Source organism: Hibiscus syriacus, unplaced genomic scaffold (assembly GCF_006381635.1).
Source record: "Hibiscus syriacus cultivar Baekdansim isolate YM2019G1 unplaced genomic scaffold, ASM638163v2 tig00001478_pilon, whole genome shotgun sequence".
In the NCBI taxonomy this organism is placed as follows: Eukaryota; Viridiplantae; Streptophyta; class Magnoliopsida; order Malvales; family Malvaceae; genus Hibiscus; species Hibiscus syriacus.
In genome coordinates this window covers 3,681,968-3,702,226 of record NW_024061874.1, presented here as the reverse complement: position 1 = coordinate 3,702,226, position 20,259 = coordinate 3,681,968, and the positions used below count along the sequence as shown (strand labels likewise).

The following is a 20,259-nucleotide window of genomic DNA, read 5'->3' as shown; positions in this document are numbered from 1 at the left end:
TCGAAATCATTCGAGTTTTTATCAAACTCATATAGTAGTACACTGTAAGAAGTACCCCAAAACAATCAAACCAGAAATAACCAACCTTTAGATAAGCCAGCGACGCAAATAACCAAACCAAAAAACGGACCGGGGGATCGAACCGTTAAAGGTTCAGAAGAAAGAGAGGTAGGGGCAGGGGACATTGGTTCAAGGAAACATTCAGAAAGATCAAATTTTCAAGGAAACAAACATAAGTACAAAAATGAACAAAAATCAATCCAGATATAAATAACCTACGGCACAAAGCTTTTTAGTTAGCTTAACGGCGGCCTTTAAATTTTCTAAAGTTTCCTGATGACACTTCGGATCATGCCACGAGAAATCGAACCTAGCCACTGAAGAAAAACAAAAACAAACGAATAAATAAATATTGCTTCCAATAACACAATAGTAACTAAAAAGAAGTGAGTCCGAAAATACAATACCAGCTGTCGTAACCGGTTTTCGTCCGGGCACGAATTTATTTGTTTGGCGGGAAAAGTGATGTGAATAAATGGTTTTGAAAATAATTTGGGAGTCGCCATCGGCCTTTTGGGTCAGGTAGGTCGAATACCTAAAAAATATCTTTTAAAAGAGTTTTTAAGAAAACATCAATTAAAAGATAAACTGATCTGCGTTTTAACCAAAAATTCGTTCTTTTTAATAATAAAAAGGGATTCGTGGTCGGTTACGTTTAGGGAAGGATTAGAACCCCTACAACGCCCAAAATTGGTACTTTTTAATTATAAATTGTCTCTATTATTAAAATTTTAAAAATTCAAAAATATATTTAATTTATAATCCTATTATTTCAAAATTATATAAAAAATATTTATTTATTTAAAAATATCAGAAAAGAACTTCTAGGTGCCTTAAGACAACTCTTTTCTTTGATATTGATAAATATTAATTTAAATAATATTGTTTAATTTTAAAATACCAGAATAGGACATCCAGTTGTATTAAGACTGTCCTTTTCTTCGATATTAAAAATAAATATAAAAATTTAATTACTATTATATATATATTTATGAATACATAAAATATTTAAAAATATAAACAAGTAAAATTAAAACAATAAAAATACAACTAGAATGATATATTTAAAATAAATGAAAACATTTAAAATAAATGACTAAATTATAGTAAAAATAAATTAAAAAACCTAATTCATAATAAATCAAAATATTAGGGATTAAACATGCTATTTCTTTATTTTATTTATTTAGTGACTAAAATAAAATTATCTAAATTCGGATATATATAAAAATAAATTAAAATATAAACTAGGAATTAAATATTATTTATTAAAATTAAGGGATTAATTCTGTATTTATCCTAGATATATTATTTAATAAAAAGGACTAAAATAAATAAAATTGAAATTCGAAAACTGAATTACAACGTTCAGAAGTTAATTTCAGTGACTAAAATGAATAATTACAAAACTCGGATGGCTGCGGAAAGGGTTTGACCTTAATGGAAATTACAGAAATACCCTCCCCAAAACGACGTCGTTTGGGAGAGGGTATTTATTCCCTAAGCCGGCTGGCCCTACGGGCCAGTTTTTTTCTTCAATTCTGTTCTCTCTCTAACAGAGAGAGAACAAAAATGTTCTCTGCCTTCTCTCTAGCTTCCCTCACCGGAGGGAAGCCGGTCACCGGACGGCAATCGTTTGCCGCCGTGACCATCATCGCCGGCCACCGCATCTGGTGGCCGGAAAATTTTATTTTTCCACCATTAAATAGATCGGACTGTCCTAAGGACGGTCCCGGTGTTCTTTTCTTCTAAATGGCTCCTAATCGGAGCGAATCTAAAGAATTACCTTCGGTTTTTCGAAGGTTTGGTGAGATCCGGTGGTCGGCTTCCTCGGTAAGGTTCTCTTCTCCTTTTTCTTTTCTGTTTCTTTGCTGCGTTTGTTGTTGAGATCGTTGGTAGTATTTTATATTTTTTTTTCGGTTTGTCTCTCTGGGATCTGTTCTCTTTTCTTTTTTTTTTTCTGTCTCTGTGTCTCTCTGTCTTCTTCTTTTTCAGGTTGGGGTGGTGGCTTTTATAGCCACCACCGGTGTGGCCGTCGGACCGGTCCGAAGATGGGGTCTCGGTGAGTCACCGGACTACCAGTGGTGACTCACGAGTAGCCAATAGCGTGGACGGCTAGTATTCTATCTTCTGGAGTCTTCGGTTGGGACGTGGCAACGGCGGAGGCGGCGAGATAGCAACGGCGGCGCGTGTCCCTAGGGTATCAGACCCTAGGGTTTCCATCTGGGGCAATCTGGACCGTTGGATTGCCAGATCCAACGGCTGTGAGATGAGGCGGCTGGTTAAATTAGGGTTAGGAAACCCTAACTGGAAACCCAAAATTTAGGGTTTCTGGTTGGATCTGGACGGTTCTGGTTGGTTTGTAACTGGGCCGGTCCAGTTGTAATTGGTCTGTAATTATTATTATGTATTTAATATATTTAATAATAATAATAATAATAATGATAATAATAATAATAATAATAATAATAATAATAATAATAATAATAATAATATTATAATAATAATATGGATAAAAAAATTAGTATCTTCAGCTGCCCTCTTTGCACATTCTTGTGTTAACAAGAATAGGGCAAAGATGAAAAGATAATAAAATTTTTATCCATTTGACTTTACTTTGATCATAATGGAGATATTGAATAAATTCTTCTCTCTCCAGATAAGTTCTTCTTATTATGAACTTTCTGCTGGGGATGATGATGACCTCCTTTCTGTGATAGAGTCATTCAAAAGGTTGAATAAGCTCTTGATGAGTTCTTCTCATTATGAACTTTCTCTAGAAAGGTTGATGCTAATCTATCTCCTTCTGTGATAGAATTATGCAAAAAGTTGAACAAGTTCTTCTTATTATGAACTTCTTCTTCTTCAGATGAGTTCTCATTATGAACTTTCTCTGGAAAGGCTGATCCATCAAATGATGGACTCAGGTAAAAGGTTGAACAAATTCTTCTCATTATGAATTTCTTCTTCCTTCTTCAGATGAGTTCTTCTCATTATGAACTTTCTCTGGAAAAGATAATCCATCAATTGATGAATTCAGGTAAAAGGTTGAACAAATTCTTCTCATTATGAACTTCTTCTTCTTCAGATGAGTTCTTCTCATTATGAACTTTCTGGAAAGGCTGATCCATCAAATGATGGACTCAGGTAAAAGGTTGAACAAATTCTTCATTATGAACTTCTTCTTCCTTCTTCAGATGAGTTCTTCTCATTATGAACCTTCTCTGGAAAAGTTAATCCATCAAGTGATGAATTCAAACAAAAGGTTGAACAAATTCTTCTCATTATGAATTTCTTCTTCCTTCTTCAGATGAGTTCTTCTCATTATGAACTTTCTCTGGAAAAGATAATCCATCAAGTGATAGATTTAAGCAAAATGGTGAACAAATTCTTCTCATTATGAACTTCTTCTTCCTCTTCAGATGAGTTCTTCTCATTATGAACTCGAACTGGAAAAATTGATCCATTGAATAATGGATTTAAATCTTCGCTAAAATCTTTGAAATTCCTGTCAGAATTCAACATGGATGAGAATGAATGAAAATGCACCTATTTTTGCAAATGCCTAAATGATGAATGTTGTTAAGTTATTTGATTTCAGATTGGTGAACTGAATATTTCTTCAGTTGTAGAACCCAATAAATCTTTCTTCTTCAAATCAGAGAATCTATTCTCTTTGACAAATGTAGAGGTAGATATAATGTCACAAAACCTCTTGAGAATAAAACTCAATGGTATCGGCTCTTGAAAAGCTTGCCTTCATGTGATATGTTGATTCTGATAACAACTCATCTGATTATGAAATGACCTTTCAAGATGATTTCAGATATCGATAGTTCTTCTAATACAGAGAAATCTTGAATTCTGATTCTGATGAGGAGAATAAACTGTTATACTTGACAAAAATGGGATTCTCAGATGCTGAAACTTCAAATAGCCCTGGGTTATGATTTTTGGGAAAGGAATAAGCAAAAGAAGCTTGAAAAGAAACTTCTTAATGAAGACGATCATGCAGTTCATCTTTTAATTCCAATGATTGGTTCTGTAATTTTTACCAAACCAGATCAAATAACTCAAAGAATAATTCCAGAAGATGCTATTGAGCACATTCATCTTCTAAATTCAATGATGGTTTACCAAACCAAATCAGATAATTCAAAGAACACTTCCAGAAGATGCTATTGAGCACATTCATCTTCTAAATTCAATGATTGGTTCCGTCCAACCAGATCAGATAACTCAAAGAATACTTCAAGAAGATGCTATTGAGCACATTCATCTTCTAAATTCAATGATTGGTTCCGCCAAATCAGATCAGATAACTCAAAGAACACTTCCAGAAGATGCTATTGAGCAAATTCATCTTCCAAATTCAATGATTGGTTCTACCAAATCAGATCAGATAACTCAAAGAATACTTCCAGAAGATGCTATTGAGCACATTCATCTTCTAAATTCAATGATTGGTTCTGCTAAATCAGAACACTTATTTGATGTAGAGCCAGAATTTGTAGATTCGAAGTATTTCCATGCTACTACACTGAAAAGGGCTATATTCATAATTCTGCCAATTAAGAATAGATTTTCTCTTATTCTGCTTTCTCCATGTGCTGATGCTTTTCCATTGACAAAGAAATGATGGCTTTCATGGGATCCAAGAACAAAGTTGAACTGTTTATAATCATGTACATGAAGTGCCAAATTGACAGAAATGATCTGTAAGGCTTTTGAAGCTTATGACAATGAGCCACCTTCGAGTGTCCAGAAGTATGTTCTTGATGAGTGCTGAAAATGGAATCTAGTATGGTTGGAAGGAATAAGTTACTCTCCACTTGAACCTGGTGAGGTGGAAATGCTTCTATTTTCCTTAAAAAACCATACACAAGGATCTGTATAGAGACATATTTCCCAGTGATATCAATGTCTGTTTCCTTTTGTTGGAATCAATGCTACAAAGATCGCCTTCTACTGTCTTAGTATATCTTTGAAAACAGATGTGCAAGAACTGAATGGTGATCGGTTGAAGCAATTGATGAGTAGATTTGTCGATTCGCCCTTGTTGTCGGTTATATTACATAACCTTATGTGTTTAAGATGTGATGATTTGCTTACTTTGTATTCCATGTATTAAAGTATTAACATAAAGTGATATTCAGAAATCTTTAAATTATTTCAAAATTATGTTAATCAAATAGAAAAGAATAAATTGAATTTTCAAAAATAAATTGACTCTCAAATAAATTGAACTTGAAATAATAGAATTGTATTCAAATTTTGGCAAGCATAAGAATATAAAATTCAAATGTCTCAACAAATTATAAGCATAAGTATTCTAAATTATCAAGTTGACACAATTTAGAGTAATGATGTAAGCTTTGTCTGGAAGATCTCAAACGTTGTCAAAATGCTTGTGGATGTGAAGTTTCTCCAAAACTGTCAAAATCTTAAGAAAGTTCAATTGCCAGATGCCTATCAACCTGCATTTAGCCGCCTTTTCAGGTTTTCACTCAAATCCTCCCTTTGGTTACAGATGCCCTTTCCGGGTTTTCACCTTGACCCCTTTTTCTTTTTCCTTTTTTTTTCAAGCATAATATTTCTTGACAGAATCCGAGTTTATTGGATTTCTCAGAATTTTTCCATCCATTTGCCAAGATCAATGCTCCTCCGGAAAAGGCCTTTTTCACAATGTATGGCCCTTCCCAATTAGGCATCCATTTCCCACGGAAATCTTTATGTATAGGCAAGATCTTTTTTAGTACTAGATCACCTTCTTGGAATTCTCTTGGATGTACTTTTTTATCATGAGACTTCATCATCCGTTTTTGATACATCTGTCCATGGCAATAGCTTTCAATCTTTTCTCCTCAATGGTTCAATTGATCAAATCTAGCTTGAATCCATTCAGATTCATCCAATTTTGTTTCTCTCAATATTCGAAGCGATGGAATCTCACTTCAATTGGTAAGACTGCTTCCATCCCGTAGACTAAAAAAACGGTGTTGCCCCAGTAGATGTTCGAACAGTAGTTCGGTATGCGTATGCAAAATGTAAGATCTTTGTGTTTCAGTAGTCTTTGTAATGATTCTCTTGATGTTCTTATTTGCTGCTTCAACTGCCCCATTCATCTTTGGACGATATGCCACTGAATTGAATGTTTGATCTTAAACTGTGCACAAAGTTCGGTCATCATTTTGTTGTTCAGGTTCAGAGCATTGTCTGTAATGATCCTCTCTGGTAGGCCATATCGACAAACTATCTCTTTCTTTATGAACTTGCAGACTGTGGACCTCTTAATATTAGTGTATGAAGCAGCTTCAACCCATTTGGTAAAATAATCAATTGCCACAAGGATGAAGCAATGTCCATTCGATGCTTTTGGTGTGATTGCCCCAATGACATCTATTCCCCACATAGAAAATGGCCAGGGTGCTGTCATTACATGTAGAGGAGATGGGGGTACATGAATCTTGTCTGCATATATCTGGCATTTATGACATTTCCTTGCATAATCAATGCAATCTGTGTACATAGTAGCCCAATAATATCCATATCTCATTATTTTTCTGGCCATGGAAAGACCATTTGCATGTGTTCCACATATTCCACTGTGTACTTCTTCAATGACGTTTCGAGCTTCGCTGGTATTTAAACATCTCAATAGCATTTGATCACTGCTTCTTCTATACATAATCTCTCCATCAAGAAAATATCCAGCAGCCATTCTTCTCAAGGTTCTTTTATCAATTTCCGATGCATTTGGTGGATAACTTTGATTTTTGATATATTGCAGGATATCATGATACCATAGTTTACCATCTACCTCTTCTTCCACACTATAACAATGTGCAGGAATTTCATATACTTTCATTTTGATTGGCATCATATCAACTTTCTTAGTTGCCTGAAACATAGCAGCTAATGTAGCCAAAGCATCTACCATTTGATTTTCTTCTCGAGGTAAATAATTGAAGGTGACTCTTTCAAATTCTTTCACTAATTCGAGTGTAAAATTTCGGTATTCCAACAATTTGGGGTCTTTTGTTTCCCATTCTCCTCGCAATTGATACACCACCAACGATGAATCTCCATATATCTTGAGAAATTTGATTTTTCTTTCTATAGCTGCTTTCAACCCCATGATACAAGCCTCATATTCCGCCATGTTATTGGTGCAAAAGAACTCCAGTCTACTTGTAAAGGGATAATAAACATTTTCTGGAGAAATTAACACTGCCCCAATTCCTCGTCCCAAAGCATTAGATGCTCCGTCAAAATAAAGCTTCCAAGTTGCAAATTCATTATTTGTTCTGACTTCTTCATTCATGGATATGCACAACAAATCTTCATCGGGAAAATTGAAGTTCAAAGGCTGATAATCATTTGATACACGACTGGCCAGAAAGTCAGATATGACACTTCCTTTTATCGCTTTCTGGTTGACATATACAATATCAAACTCATATAATAACATCTGCCACCTAGCCATTCTGCCTGTCAAAGCTGGTGATTCCATTAAGAATTTCAAAGGATAAAGTTTTGATATCAACCAAGTAGTATGGTATAACATATATTGTCTGAGTCTTCGAGTAGTCCATACCAAAGCACAACATAATTTTTGTATTGGTGGATATCGAACTTCACAATCAGTAAATTTCTTGCTCAGATAATAAATAGCTTTTTCTTTCCTTCCTGATTCATCATGCTGTCCTAGTACACATCCCATCGAATTTTCGAAGACCGTCAAGTAGAGAATTAATGGTCTATCAGGCATTGGGGATACTAAAATTGGGGCATTGGATAAATATTTCTTAATAATATCCAAAGTTTCTTGACATTCTTCATTCCAGACTTCAGGATTGTTCTTTCGAAGTAATTTGAACACTGGATCACATTTTTCAGTTAATTGAGAAATGAACCGAGATATATAATTTAATCTTCCCAAAAAGCCTCGAACTTCTTTTTTTGTATTGGGTGGTGGAAGATCTTGAATTGCTTTTACTTTATCTGGATCAATCTCGATTCCTTTTTTGCTGACCACAAATCCCAAAAGTTTCCCAGAAGTTACCCCAAAAGTGCATTTAGCGGGGTTGAGCTTTAATTGATACTTCCTCAATCTCTGGAAAAGCTTCCTCAAATTTTGAATATGTTCTTCTTTAGTTCGGGATTTGGCAATCATGTCATCTACGTATACTTCAATCTCTTTGTGCATCATGTCATGAAACAAAGTTACCATGGCTCTTTGATATGTTGCCCCTGCATTTTTCAATCCAAATGGCATCACTTTATAACAGAATGTGCCCCACATGGTTATAAATGTTGTTTTTTCCATGTCTTCAGGATTCATTTTTATCTGATTATATCCTGAAAAACCATCCATAAATGAAAACCATGCGTGTCCTGCAGTATTGTCCACCAATGTGTCTATGTGGGGTAATGGAAAGCTATCTTTTGGACTAGCTTTGTTGAGATCTCTGTAATCCACACACATTCGAACCTTCCCATTCTTCTTTGGTACGGGAACAATGTTAGCTACCCATTCTGGGTATTTAGATGCTTGTAGCAAACCTGCATTGATTTGTTTCATCACTTCTTCTTTGATTTGCAACAACATTTCTGGCCTCATTCTTCTGAGCTTTTGTTGGACTGGTTTATATTCTGGATTGATTGGAAGCTTGTGTATCACTATATCTGTGCTCAAACCAGGCATATCTTGATAAGACCAGGCAAATATATCTTTGAACTCTTGAAGGAGATTTATCAATTCTTGTTTTATCTGGATTGTCAGAGTAGTACCAATTTTCACCTCTTTTATTTCTTCATCTGTTCCTAAATTCACAGTCTCAACCTCTTCCTTGTGGGGTAGAATTTGTTTGTCTTCTTTTTCTATCAATCTTAATAGTTCAGTAGGAACATCACATTCCAGTTCATCCTCACAACCATTGATTTCTTCCAGACATATAGGATGCTCTAAATTTATCACTTGATTAAATTTAGGAATACACATGCTATTAACTCGGTGACACCTGCAAATTTAATTCGGACATATTTCCGAAAGAATATAGTAAATTTATGAAATGTAAAAATGTAATAAAATGTAAAGAATGATTGCCATCTGAAAATTTTAAAGGAAATTTCTTATATTTAACATAATTTCTTTTACAAGATAACAAAAAGTTTTCATATTTTTGAGCTAAACATAAAGATTAGTTCTGAATATTACTCTGCATTAATATTAAAAACTATAGGAAGATCTTCAGTTGTCCAATTGGTGAGTGTTTCTCCAGGAAGACATGGTCGAATCCTATCCAAGTACTTGCCAGTCTTGTTGTCATTCATGATCATATGATAAAAATCCATTCATAGCTTCTTCACTATGTCTTGATCTTTCGTCAACTTTTCTTCTTTAAAGGCTTCAACAAGCTGCTGTTCTACATTAATTGTTCCCCCTGATCTGAATGTTGTCTTCAACTGTGGGAAAGACATGTGTTTCCAAAGGATTTCTCCCCCTTTCAATTTTGCCTTTCTGTCTTCACATCTTCTTTTCATCTCTTTGTTCTTTTGCTGAAAATTGGGCTTAAACCCTAGCCCAAAACGGTCTTTTTTCATCTTTATACTGATAGGAACTGAAATCCCTTGAAGATTCTTTCCTAGACCTCTCCCAGCTTTAGCTCCGATGCCTAAAGTTTGTTGTACCGTCATCTTGGTGCAATCAGACAATCTGGGATATGGAATTTTGCTTCCTTCTGCAATAAAGGTTGCATTTACAAATTCAAGAGCTCGAAAAGAGCATTCAAGAGCATCATCATTGGTGTCGATATATGGAACATCGCTTGTTACAGACGCAATGATTTCTTCTTCAGCACTGACGCATATTAGTTGTCCATCAACAACAAATTTCAATTTCTGATGTAATGAAGAAGGAACGGCTCCTACTGAATGAATCCATGGCCTCCCTAATAGAAAATTATATGTGGGGTGGATGTCCATCACCACAAAGTCAATATTGTACACGACTGGGCCGATTAGCAACGGTATTTCCATTTTCCCAAGCACTTCTTTTTGAGTACCATCAAATGCTCGTACCACATTCTGATAACTCTTCATGTGTGATTGATCCAGAGGCATTCTTTGAAGTGTGACTAGAGGCATTAAATTGAGAGCAGACCCATTGTTAATCAATACTCCTGGCAACACATGACCATGACAATGTGTCGTGATGTTCAAAGCTTTTACTGACCCCATTCCTCCTTCTGGTATTTCATCATCCGTGAACGTTATGTTATTGTCAGCGGCTATATGTCCCACAATTCTGTCAAGTTTATTGAGGGATATATCTTCGGGGATAAATGTTTGATTGAGAATTTTCATCAAAGCATTTCTATGTGCTTCTGAATTCATCAAGAGATCAAGAATAGAAATTCTCGCTTGTTGTTTGTGTAGTTGTTCAACCACACTATACTCACTATGTTTCAGGAATTTCAAAAATTCTTGAGCTTGTTTTTCTGTCACAGGCTCATTAAATGCTGGAAGGGATTCATCCTCAAATACCTTCTGAGGTATTGCCATGGCTTTTCCTTTTGCTTTCACTTGTTCTGAAGCATTGGATGTTTCGGGAGAGTAACATCTCCCACTTCTTGTAAAGAAACCGACCTCGCTCACTGCTTCAGATGTCGATGTGGTACCCAAACTCTGTATTTTCTCTTCTGTTTTATTTAGAGAAACAGATCTTCCTACCATTGAAACATTGGTAGTATAATTCCAAGGTACCCTGCGGGTATCTTTGTATGGAAATGGTAGAGGAGTGGTGATAACTACTTTTGGCTTTATTGGTGCAGGAATCGTCGTAGATGATTTTACATTGATGATCACATGATCATTTATTCTCTGACTTGGTTTAGAATCCTCTGATGAGCAAACATCATCTTCTTTTTTCCTTGGTTCTTCTTCAAAGAATTCTATTTCTCTGTTGTTCATCAATTTTTGCACCAAATCCCTAAACTCAGGACATAGTTGAATTTTATGCCCTTTCTCCTGATGATATTCATAATAATTCTTACCTTCATTCTGCTTTGGCTTGAATTGTTGTGGAATTATACCGGCTAAAGAGAGTTGTTGGAATACCCAAACAAACGGAGATTTAATTTCAGAAATGTCAGTCTTTGCTTTCTTTCTGTTCTCTTCCTGAATTGCATTTACGTTTTTATCTCCATGATTTGGCAATGGATGATTTGATGCAGATGGTGTATTGAATTCCAACTTCCCAGTGTTGATCAAATTTTGAACCACCCTTTTGAATGCTAAACAGTTTTCAATGGAATGACCCGTAATTCCTTCATGGTAAACACAGTGTGCCTTTGTATCATACCAAGGAGGGAATGGTGGTTGCATGGGAACCAAGGGATAAGGCCGTATAACATCTGCTTTTAACAACGAATCATAGATCTCTGCATACGGTACTGGTAAAGGTGTAAAAGACAACCTTTCATTTTCCTTTCGAGATCATCTGGACTCTGCTCGATTAGTGTTTGTTTCCTCTTTCTTAACCCTTGGCTGGGTTATTGTAACACTTTTCGATGAATCTTTGCTGTAAGAATTTGCATTGTTGACTTCATTCTCCTTTTTTCGGTATATAGGTCTTTTGGAACTAGACCCATCATTCGATTCAATCTTGCCGCTTTTCAAGACATTTTCAATGAGTTCTCCAGAAATGACCAAATCTGCAAAATTTCTGGTTGCATTCCCCATTAGATGGTTTAAATAAGGAGCCTTTAATGTATGGACAAACATTAATGTGGCCTCTTTTTCTGACAAAGGTGGTTGAACTTGAGCCGCAGTGTCACGCCATCTCTGGGCATACTGTCTGAATGTTTCATTGTTCTTTTTCTCCAAGTTTTGGAGAGTCCATCTATCAGGGACCATGTCTGTCACATGGCGGTACTGCTCTAAAAATGCTTTAGCCAAATCTTTCCAAGATCTAATATTGGCTTTGGTCAATTGAGTATACCATTTTAAAGCCGGTCCTGTCAAACTATCCTGAAAGCAGTGAATTAACAATTTCTCATCCTTCACATATCCTGCCATTCTGCGACAAAACATAGTAATGTGGGATGAAGGGCATGTAGTACCGTCATATTTATCAAATTCGGGAGCTTTGAACTTAATGGGGAGGATTAGATCTGGAACTAAACTCAATTCACTAGCATCAAACCCATAGAATGATTCAGTTATTTCCACAGATTTCATTCGTTCTTCTAAGCTCTTGATCTGTCTGGTCAGTTCTTCATTTACTTTTTGTTTCTCATTCAGCTCATTTAAATCTGGGATCAAATGCTCAGTATTAAGATCCCCTATTTTCACATCGGATATAAGCGGATTTTTGCTTGAAGATGCTGGATCCACTTGTTGATCTTCATGTAGTTTGGCTTCTTGTAATGCAGATGTACGAGCATTGATTTGTATAGGTGGAGTACCAGAGTGATAAATTGGTTCTGGTGGAAAACCTAGAGGATACATAGGATCTTGATCAAAAGATACAGGATTTTCATGTATTTTTTCCACTGATAGCCTGCCTTTTAAACATGTCCTCTATCTTCTTCATCATACTGTCTTGTGAATTTGCAATACTGGCTTCAATTTTTTTCCAACTTCATTCTCATTTCTTCTTGTTCTTTATGATGTTGTTCCTCAATACGCTGTATTTTATCCTCCATAATTCTCTTTGTAGCTTGTCTAGTACCGTAGTGATGTAGTATTTCTCTTTTGGCCAGAGTAACTGCGATTGAAAAATCTTTTAATATTATTTTTTCAAATTTTAATTAATGAATTTTAACTTAATAAATAAAATAATTCACAACGAAAATTATGAAATGAATGATGAATGTATGCAAAATGCATGTATATAAAAACATTGATCCCAAAAAGTTAACTGTCATAGAACAACTTTCATTGGCATACAAAAGTTTCTTTATAATATTTCATAACTACAGATAAGGCATAGCTTTCCTATTAAGCTCTATAATTTCTTTCATTAACCATGACACCTTCTTTCCGCACTTAGAAACTGGATCAACATGATGCTCAATTATTTTGGCTTCAACAGCTAATTCCCCAACATATCTAGCAACTTCGCTCATTTGTACCATGGCCTCGAACACCATATTGCTTCTTTCTTCACTTCTTTCTACATAGAACTCAGTTGACTTTTGCCATTGTTCATTCGTTCCTTCAAGAGTTTGCTCTAACTCAGTGATTCTGACTTGACAATTGTGCAGAATTTTTTCAAGATCTCTAATGCGTCTTCGCAGTGAAGCATTTTCTTCATTACTTTCTTTGAGATCATTAGGTCCTAGACGAACCTTTTCTTGAAACAATGATTCTTCAAGTTGCAAAATGTAAGCATTAAACTCTGAGTTTTTGTTTCTAGACTGATCCAGATCCTCTTCAAGTTTTGTTCATGCTTCTTGCGTTCTTTGATTAAGCTTCTGGATTTGAACATCTTTGTTTCTGCATCTTTGCATCCAATTGCTAGCCACTTCATGCTCTACCTCCAGTCTGGTATTGAAATTTTTCCTTTCCAGCTCCCATTTTTCCTTTTCAATATTGGATTCTTCCATCTTTTGGCCTCTGACTTCAAGTTCAGCAATCAACTGGTTCATTTCAGATTCAAATCCCTTAAACATGATATTTTTCTCGCCTTCAAATTTATCAAAGATGTCATTCTTTATCTCTTCTAAATCTTTGGCTCGATCCCTTTCTCTTTGCATTCCATTCATGATCTCACGGTGTTCAGCCTTGTGCTTTATAATTCGCTCTCGTCTGTCGACCTCAAAATCTTCCATTTTTTGCTTTCCTTTTTCCAGGCTTTTGAGTAGACGGCTATTCTTTCCTTTCAGATCTTCAACTCGTCTTTTCTCGATGTTCCATTCTCTGGTCATCTGTACCGTCGATTGGCTGGGTCCTGATGCTTTTCGGGATTTATATAACTCCTGGTAATTTTTCTGTAAGGCTCTGTACTCATCCTCACCTTTTTCTTTATCTTTTCTCAACATTGCACATTGTGATGAATGAAAGTCAATGTCAACCCCCAACATAGCTTTATCTTGTCTCATTTGCTCTAATTCTTTCGACCAGCCTTCTCATTTTGCTTCAAACTCATCTCTCAGGATTTCAATCTCTGATGGAACCACCTTGATGCGATCTTCCATAGAAATATCCTCATTTTGATCTGGTAGAGGAATATTTTCGTTTTTCCTGACAGATCTCCATTCTTCATAATCAGGAGTTAACATTTCTTTTGCTGCTTTAGCTCGGATGCAAAAAGTTGTTTTCCAAGCTGTAACGGCTTCCATGATGTTTCTTTTATAATTTTTGCTGTGGAATGCGAACTCAGATGACTGTAATCCAGCAGTGATAGGTACAAATTGACGACCTTCATACTGTCTTATAACCAGAAGTGGTGCATATCCAATTCCTCCCCATAATCCAAGCAGCATTATCCAGTTGTAATCTCCACATCTGTAAAAGAATTCCCTTTGGATTTGCCACGGGGCGCGCCAAACAACGTCATTGTTTTGCAGATTTCGAAAGGCATTAATCCACATATCTTTCTTAATTTCTTTCGGCCATTCCTGCTCTAGAAATTCTTTTAATGGTGAGTAATCCGTATTAAAGCGTCGGTATGAAACCTTTTCTGTCCTCCAGAAATGACTACGGATCCAAACATATAACAACTGGGTACACCCTGAGAATCGTCCACCTCCTAGCCTTCTGCAAGCATTTAACGATCTGAAGGTCTCTGCTAGGATTGCAGAAACAGGATTAATTTTCTTCGGTAGCTGTTCAAACAAGTCTACCACTGCAGCTTCAACATATCCCAATACTTTTGGGAAGATGACCATACCATATATACCCAGAGCAAATAGATCGAATCGTACTTTAGCGTCTGGATGACTCTGAATAAGCTCTCTGATGTTGGTCCAAGCAATGCCTTCGCTTTCGCCTTTTTGTTTTGTACGGGATGCTACCCATTCTTCTCGTACCCCAGCAATCTTTTCTAATTTAACACGAAAGGGTTGAGTTTTAATTGACTTTGAATATATTCGATTCTCCAAAGCACCTTCAAGATGTAACAAAGTTGTATATTCTTCAATAGTAGGGACCAAGTCCTCCTTATTGAAAGTGAAGCAATTGTACCCTGGATTCCAGAATTGAACTAGGGCTCTGAGTAATTCATCATCAACTTCAACATAGAGCAAATATGGGATGTCTCCGTAAGTCTGATAAAACTGCAATTTTTTGTTTGAATCCCAACTTTCCCAAATGCTTCGCAAATCTTGCAAATCATTTCTTTTTAGTGAAACTGAAGCATAACTGGCCAAGTCAGATACATAATCATCCTGCAGACTGTCTCCTTCTTGTCTTTGTAAATCCTCAGCCCACTGTCTTACTTCTGAGTTTAGAATTACTTGACTTGAACACTTTTTATCCATATGAAGGCTTTCCAATGAGACAATTAACACAAGGATCAATGTCTTTTATCCTGTATGATGCAATGCAAACAGAAAATAAAGAACACACAAAAAGAAAATAAATTAGTTTACATAATAAAGAAATTTAATAATAACATTTACATAAATATTCTTTATTTAAACATGCTTTTCTGAATTTAACTAATTTAAATAAACATGTAATTTAATCAATAAATAAATTAACATGAAAATCAGAATTCATTTCTCCTGTGTGTACACCTATTTTGGACAAAATTTCGGCATGACTTCTGATCGGAAGAGTTTCTAAGGTTTTTTATATGCAGGATTTCAGATCTAGGAGTAAAGGTACTCGAATTGTCCATGTTAGTGCCCCCTTAGGCTGCTAACCCTCAATCCTAGTCCATCACAGACTAAAGTGGATCGAGTTCAATTCAAGGGGATACATTTCTCTATGCCTGACACGGAGAATAAATTCTCACGAAGACATAGAGCATATGAACCCCGAAAGTTACTTGCTAGGTCTGACACGGAGAATAAATTCTCACGAAGACGTCGCTTTCACTCCCACTTAAAAGGGACAACTCAATTATAGAGCTTTATGTAATGCAATGCAAGTGTTGTGTGTGAGGAGAAATGTTCAAACCTTCGACAGAAAAATAAATAATGAAATAAAATACTTGCAAATAAAATAAAACATATAAATATTATGAAAATAATAAATATATATAAAAAATTTAAAAAGAAAGAATTAAAAATTAAATATATGAACTTTTAATTTTTAATTAATAGAGACAATTTTATAATTGATTTTTAAAAGTTTGACCAAGTCCCCAGCGGAGTCGCCAAGCTGTCGTAACCGGTTTTCGTCCGGGCACGAATTTATTTGTTTGGCGGGAAAAGTGATGTGAATAAATGGTTTTGAAAATAATTTGGGAGTCGCCATCGGCCTTTTGGGTCAGGTAGGTCGAATACCTAAAAAATATCTTTTAAAAGAGTTTTTAAGAAAACATCAATTAAAAGATAAACTGATCTGCGTTTTAACCAAAAATTCGTTCTTTTTAATAATAAAAAGGGATTCGTGGTCGGTTACGTTTAGGGAAGGATTAGCACCCCTACAACGCCCAAAATTGGTACTTTTTAATTATAAATTGTCTCTATTATTAAAATTTTAAAAATTCAAAAATATATTTAATTTATAATCCTATTATTTCAAAATTATATAAAAAATATTTATTTATTTAAAAATATCAGAAAAGAACTTCTAGGTGCCTTAAGACAACTCTTTTCTTTGATATTGATAAATATTAATTTAAATAATATTGTTTAATTTTAAAATACCAGAATAGGACATCCAGTTGTATTAAGACTGTCCTTTTCTTCGATATTAAAAATAAATATAAAAATTTAATTACTATTTATTATATATATATTTATGAATACATAAAAATATTTAAAAATATAAACAAGTAAAATTAAAACAATAAAAATACAACTAGAATGATATATTTAAAATAAATGAAAACATTTAAAATAAATGACTAGATTATAGTAAAAATAAAATTAAAAAACCTAATTCATAATAAATCAAAATATTAGGGATTAAACATGCTATTTCTTTATTTTATTTATTTAGTGACTAAAATAAAATTATCTAAAATTTGGATATTATAATAAAATAAATTAAAAATATAAACTAGGAATTAAAATATTATTTATTAAAATTAAGGGATTAATTCTGTTATTTATCCTAAATATATTATTTTAATAAAAAGGACTAAAATAAATAAAATTGAAATTCGAAAACTGAATTACAACGTTTAGAAGTTAATTTCAGTGACTAAAATGAATAATTACAAAACTCGGATGGCTGCGGAAAGGGTTTGACCTTAATGGAAATTACAGAAATACCCTCCCCAAAACGACGTCGTTTGGGAGAGGGTATTTATTCCCTAAGCTGGCTGGCCCTACGGGCCAGTTTCTCATTTCTTCAATTCTGTTCTCTCTCTAACAGAGAGAGAACAAAAATGTTCTCTGCCTTCTCTCTAGCTTCCCTCACCGGAGGGAAGCCGGTCACCGGACGGCAACCGTTTGCCGCCGTGACCATCACCGCCGGCCACCGCATCTGGTGGCCGGAAAATTTTATTTTTCCACCATTAAATAGATCGGACCGTCCTAAGGACGGTCCCGGTGTTCTTTTCTTCTAAATGGCTCCTAATCGGAGCGAATCTAAAGAATTACCTTCGATTTTTCGAAGGTTTTGGTGAGATCCGGTGGTCGGCTTCCTCGGTAAGGTTCTCTTCTTCCTTTTTCTTTCTTTTCTGTTTCTTTGCTGCGTTTGTTGTTGAGATCGTTGGTAGTATTTTGTATTTTTTTTTTCGGTTTTGTCTTTCTGGGATCTGTTCTCTTTTTCTTTCCTTTTTTTTTTCTGTCTCTGTGTCTCTCTGTCTTCTTTCTTTTTTCAGGTTGGGGTGGTGGCTTTTATAGCCACCACCGGTGTGGCCGTCGGACCGGTCCGAAGATGGGGTCTCAGTGAGTCACCGGACTACCAGTGGTGACTCACCGAGTAGCCATAGCGTGGACGGCTGGTATTCTATCTTCTGGAGTCTTCGGTTGGGACGTGGCAACGGCGGAGGCGGCGAGATAGCAACGGCGGCCGCGTGTCCCTAGGGTATCAGACCCTAGGGTTTCCATCTGGGGCAATCTAGACCGTTGGATCTTGCCAGATCCAACGGCTGTGAGCTGAGGTGGCTGGTTAAATTAGGGTTAGGAAACCCTAACTGGAAACCCAAATATTTAGGGTTTCTGGTTGGATCTGGACCGGTTCTGGTTGGTTTGTAACTGGGCCGGTCCAGTTGTAATTGGTCTGTAATTATTATTATGTATTTAATATATTTAATAATAATAATAATAATAATAATAATAATAATAATAATAATAATAATAATAATAATAATAATAATAATAATAATAATAATAATAATAATAATAATAATATGGATAAAAAAATTAGTATCTTCACCAGACATTCCAGCTTTAAGACAACCAGAAATAACATCAACAGATCGAGACCTTGGACCTAAAGTTCCCACTATCTTGGTCATTACCGGGAAAAAACTCTGTAAAGAATACGAACGAATCAGTTTCCAAATCTACCAGGATCCGATCAGATTCCCTGGGAAACTGAAAACCCTAAACAGATTAACTTGAAAAACAAAAGGGAAACTTACATCCTTAGATGGCTCCAGGATTGAAACCATCCTGATTGGCTAGTCTAAAACGCAATTTCCTTCAAATCTAACATAAACCCAGAAGAATTTATTAAAATCCAAGAAATCCCACAAGTTCCCAATTCAGAAACATTAGAAAGTAACAAATCAAAGTTCTACCACCAAGCGTAAAAATTATGCGTATGAGAGGAGGAATATGGGTGTTATAGATGCATAGATGGAGTGAGTTTACGGTGCAAAGTGGATGGAGAAGAGGAAGTAACGGAATTGAAAGGAGCTGGTTGTTCTTTCATCTCCATATCTTGAGTCATTTTTGAGAACCTGAAACAATTTCAAGGTTCAAATTGATTATCGATGGGGGAAGAAGCGGGAGGGATGAAAATAATGGTAGGTGGAAATTAAAATACGACTCCTAAAGATGACACACAATTAAAACTATACTCCGTGTTTTTGTAAATATTTTGGATTATGACTATTAAATATGACACACATTATTGTAAGTCATAAATCGTTCAGATTTTAAAAAACATGACATTTTTTTAATGACACACATGTTTTGCAAGTCATAAATTAGCATGTTTCATCGTTCGTGTGTCATTAAAGGTATATTTTCTTGTAGTGATAGATATGACCTTTTGCGGCGTTTGTTTCAAAAACGCTGCTATAGATCTGACCTTTTGCGGCGTATGTTCCAAAAATACCGCTATAGATATCAACTTTTTGTGGCGTTTGTTCCAAAAACGCTACTATAGATCTTGAACTATTGCGGCATTTTTTGTTCTCAAACGCAGCTAACTTTAGCGACGCTAGTATGGCTGGCGCTTCTTGCGGCGTTTTTCCTATCTCCGCAAGTGCTTTTAGCGGCGTCTAAAAACACCGCTATAAGACTAAAAAAGCGCCTTGAAACTCTGTTTTTGCTGTAGTGCGTTGATGAAGCTTATCGTAGGAAAACTAGTGCACTCAACCAGGCTGGTGTTCTAGGATAAGAAAAGCAATTTTGTGTTTCTTTTTCTTTTCCATACAAAAGATAATAATTATGTCTACGTGCCTCCACATCAAATTAACATATTAAGATTACTGGGTGACAAATCAAATAAAAAATACATGCCATCAAAGTGAAAAACCTGCTTCAAAAACTAAACCATGTAATTTTCGTCGCTAAAACATTGATTATAGTGGACTATATCAGATAGATATATATATATATATATATATATATATATATACACACACAATAATTATGTGTCTGTCTTTCTGCAGCCAATTGGTATAAACAGCTTTGGGTGGCAAGTCAAATCAAAATAAAAAGCCATAAAAGTGAGCAAACCTGCTCCGAAAGTAAATAATGAATACGTTCGTAGCTAAAACCCTAGAACATCGGTTTTGTGATCTGTGCAAGGAATGGATAAAAGCGTTGAAATATTTAATGTCCACGTACGATCTGCATCAGGAAAACAAATAAGCAATTCATATGGAGGATCCTC

The 20,259-nt window shown here is 35.3% G+C and overlaps 1 long non-coding RNA gene across 1 annotated transcript; it reads right to left on the bottom strand.

Moving 5' to 3' along the window:
- Positions 1 to 277: 277 nt before the first annotated feature.
- Positions 278 to 18,816, bottom strand: LOC120127156. The gene is made up of 3 exons (XR_005516514.1): positions 18,776 to 18,816; positions 18,568 to 18,664; positions 278 to 377 (listed from the first exon to the last, which is right to left on the bottom strand). It is a non-coding gene; the product is annotated as an uncharacterized LOC120127156 (long non-coding RNA).
- Positions 18,817 to 20,259: the final 1,443 nt, after the last annotated feature.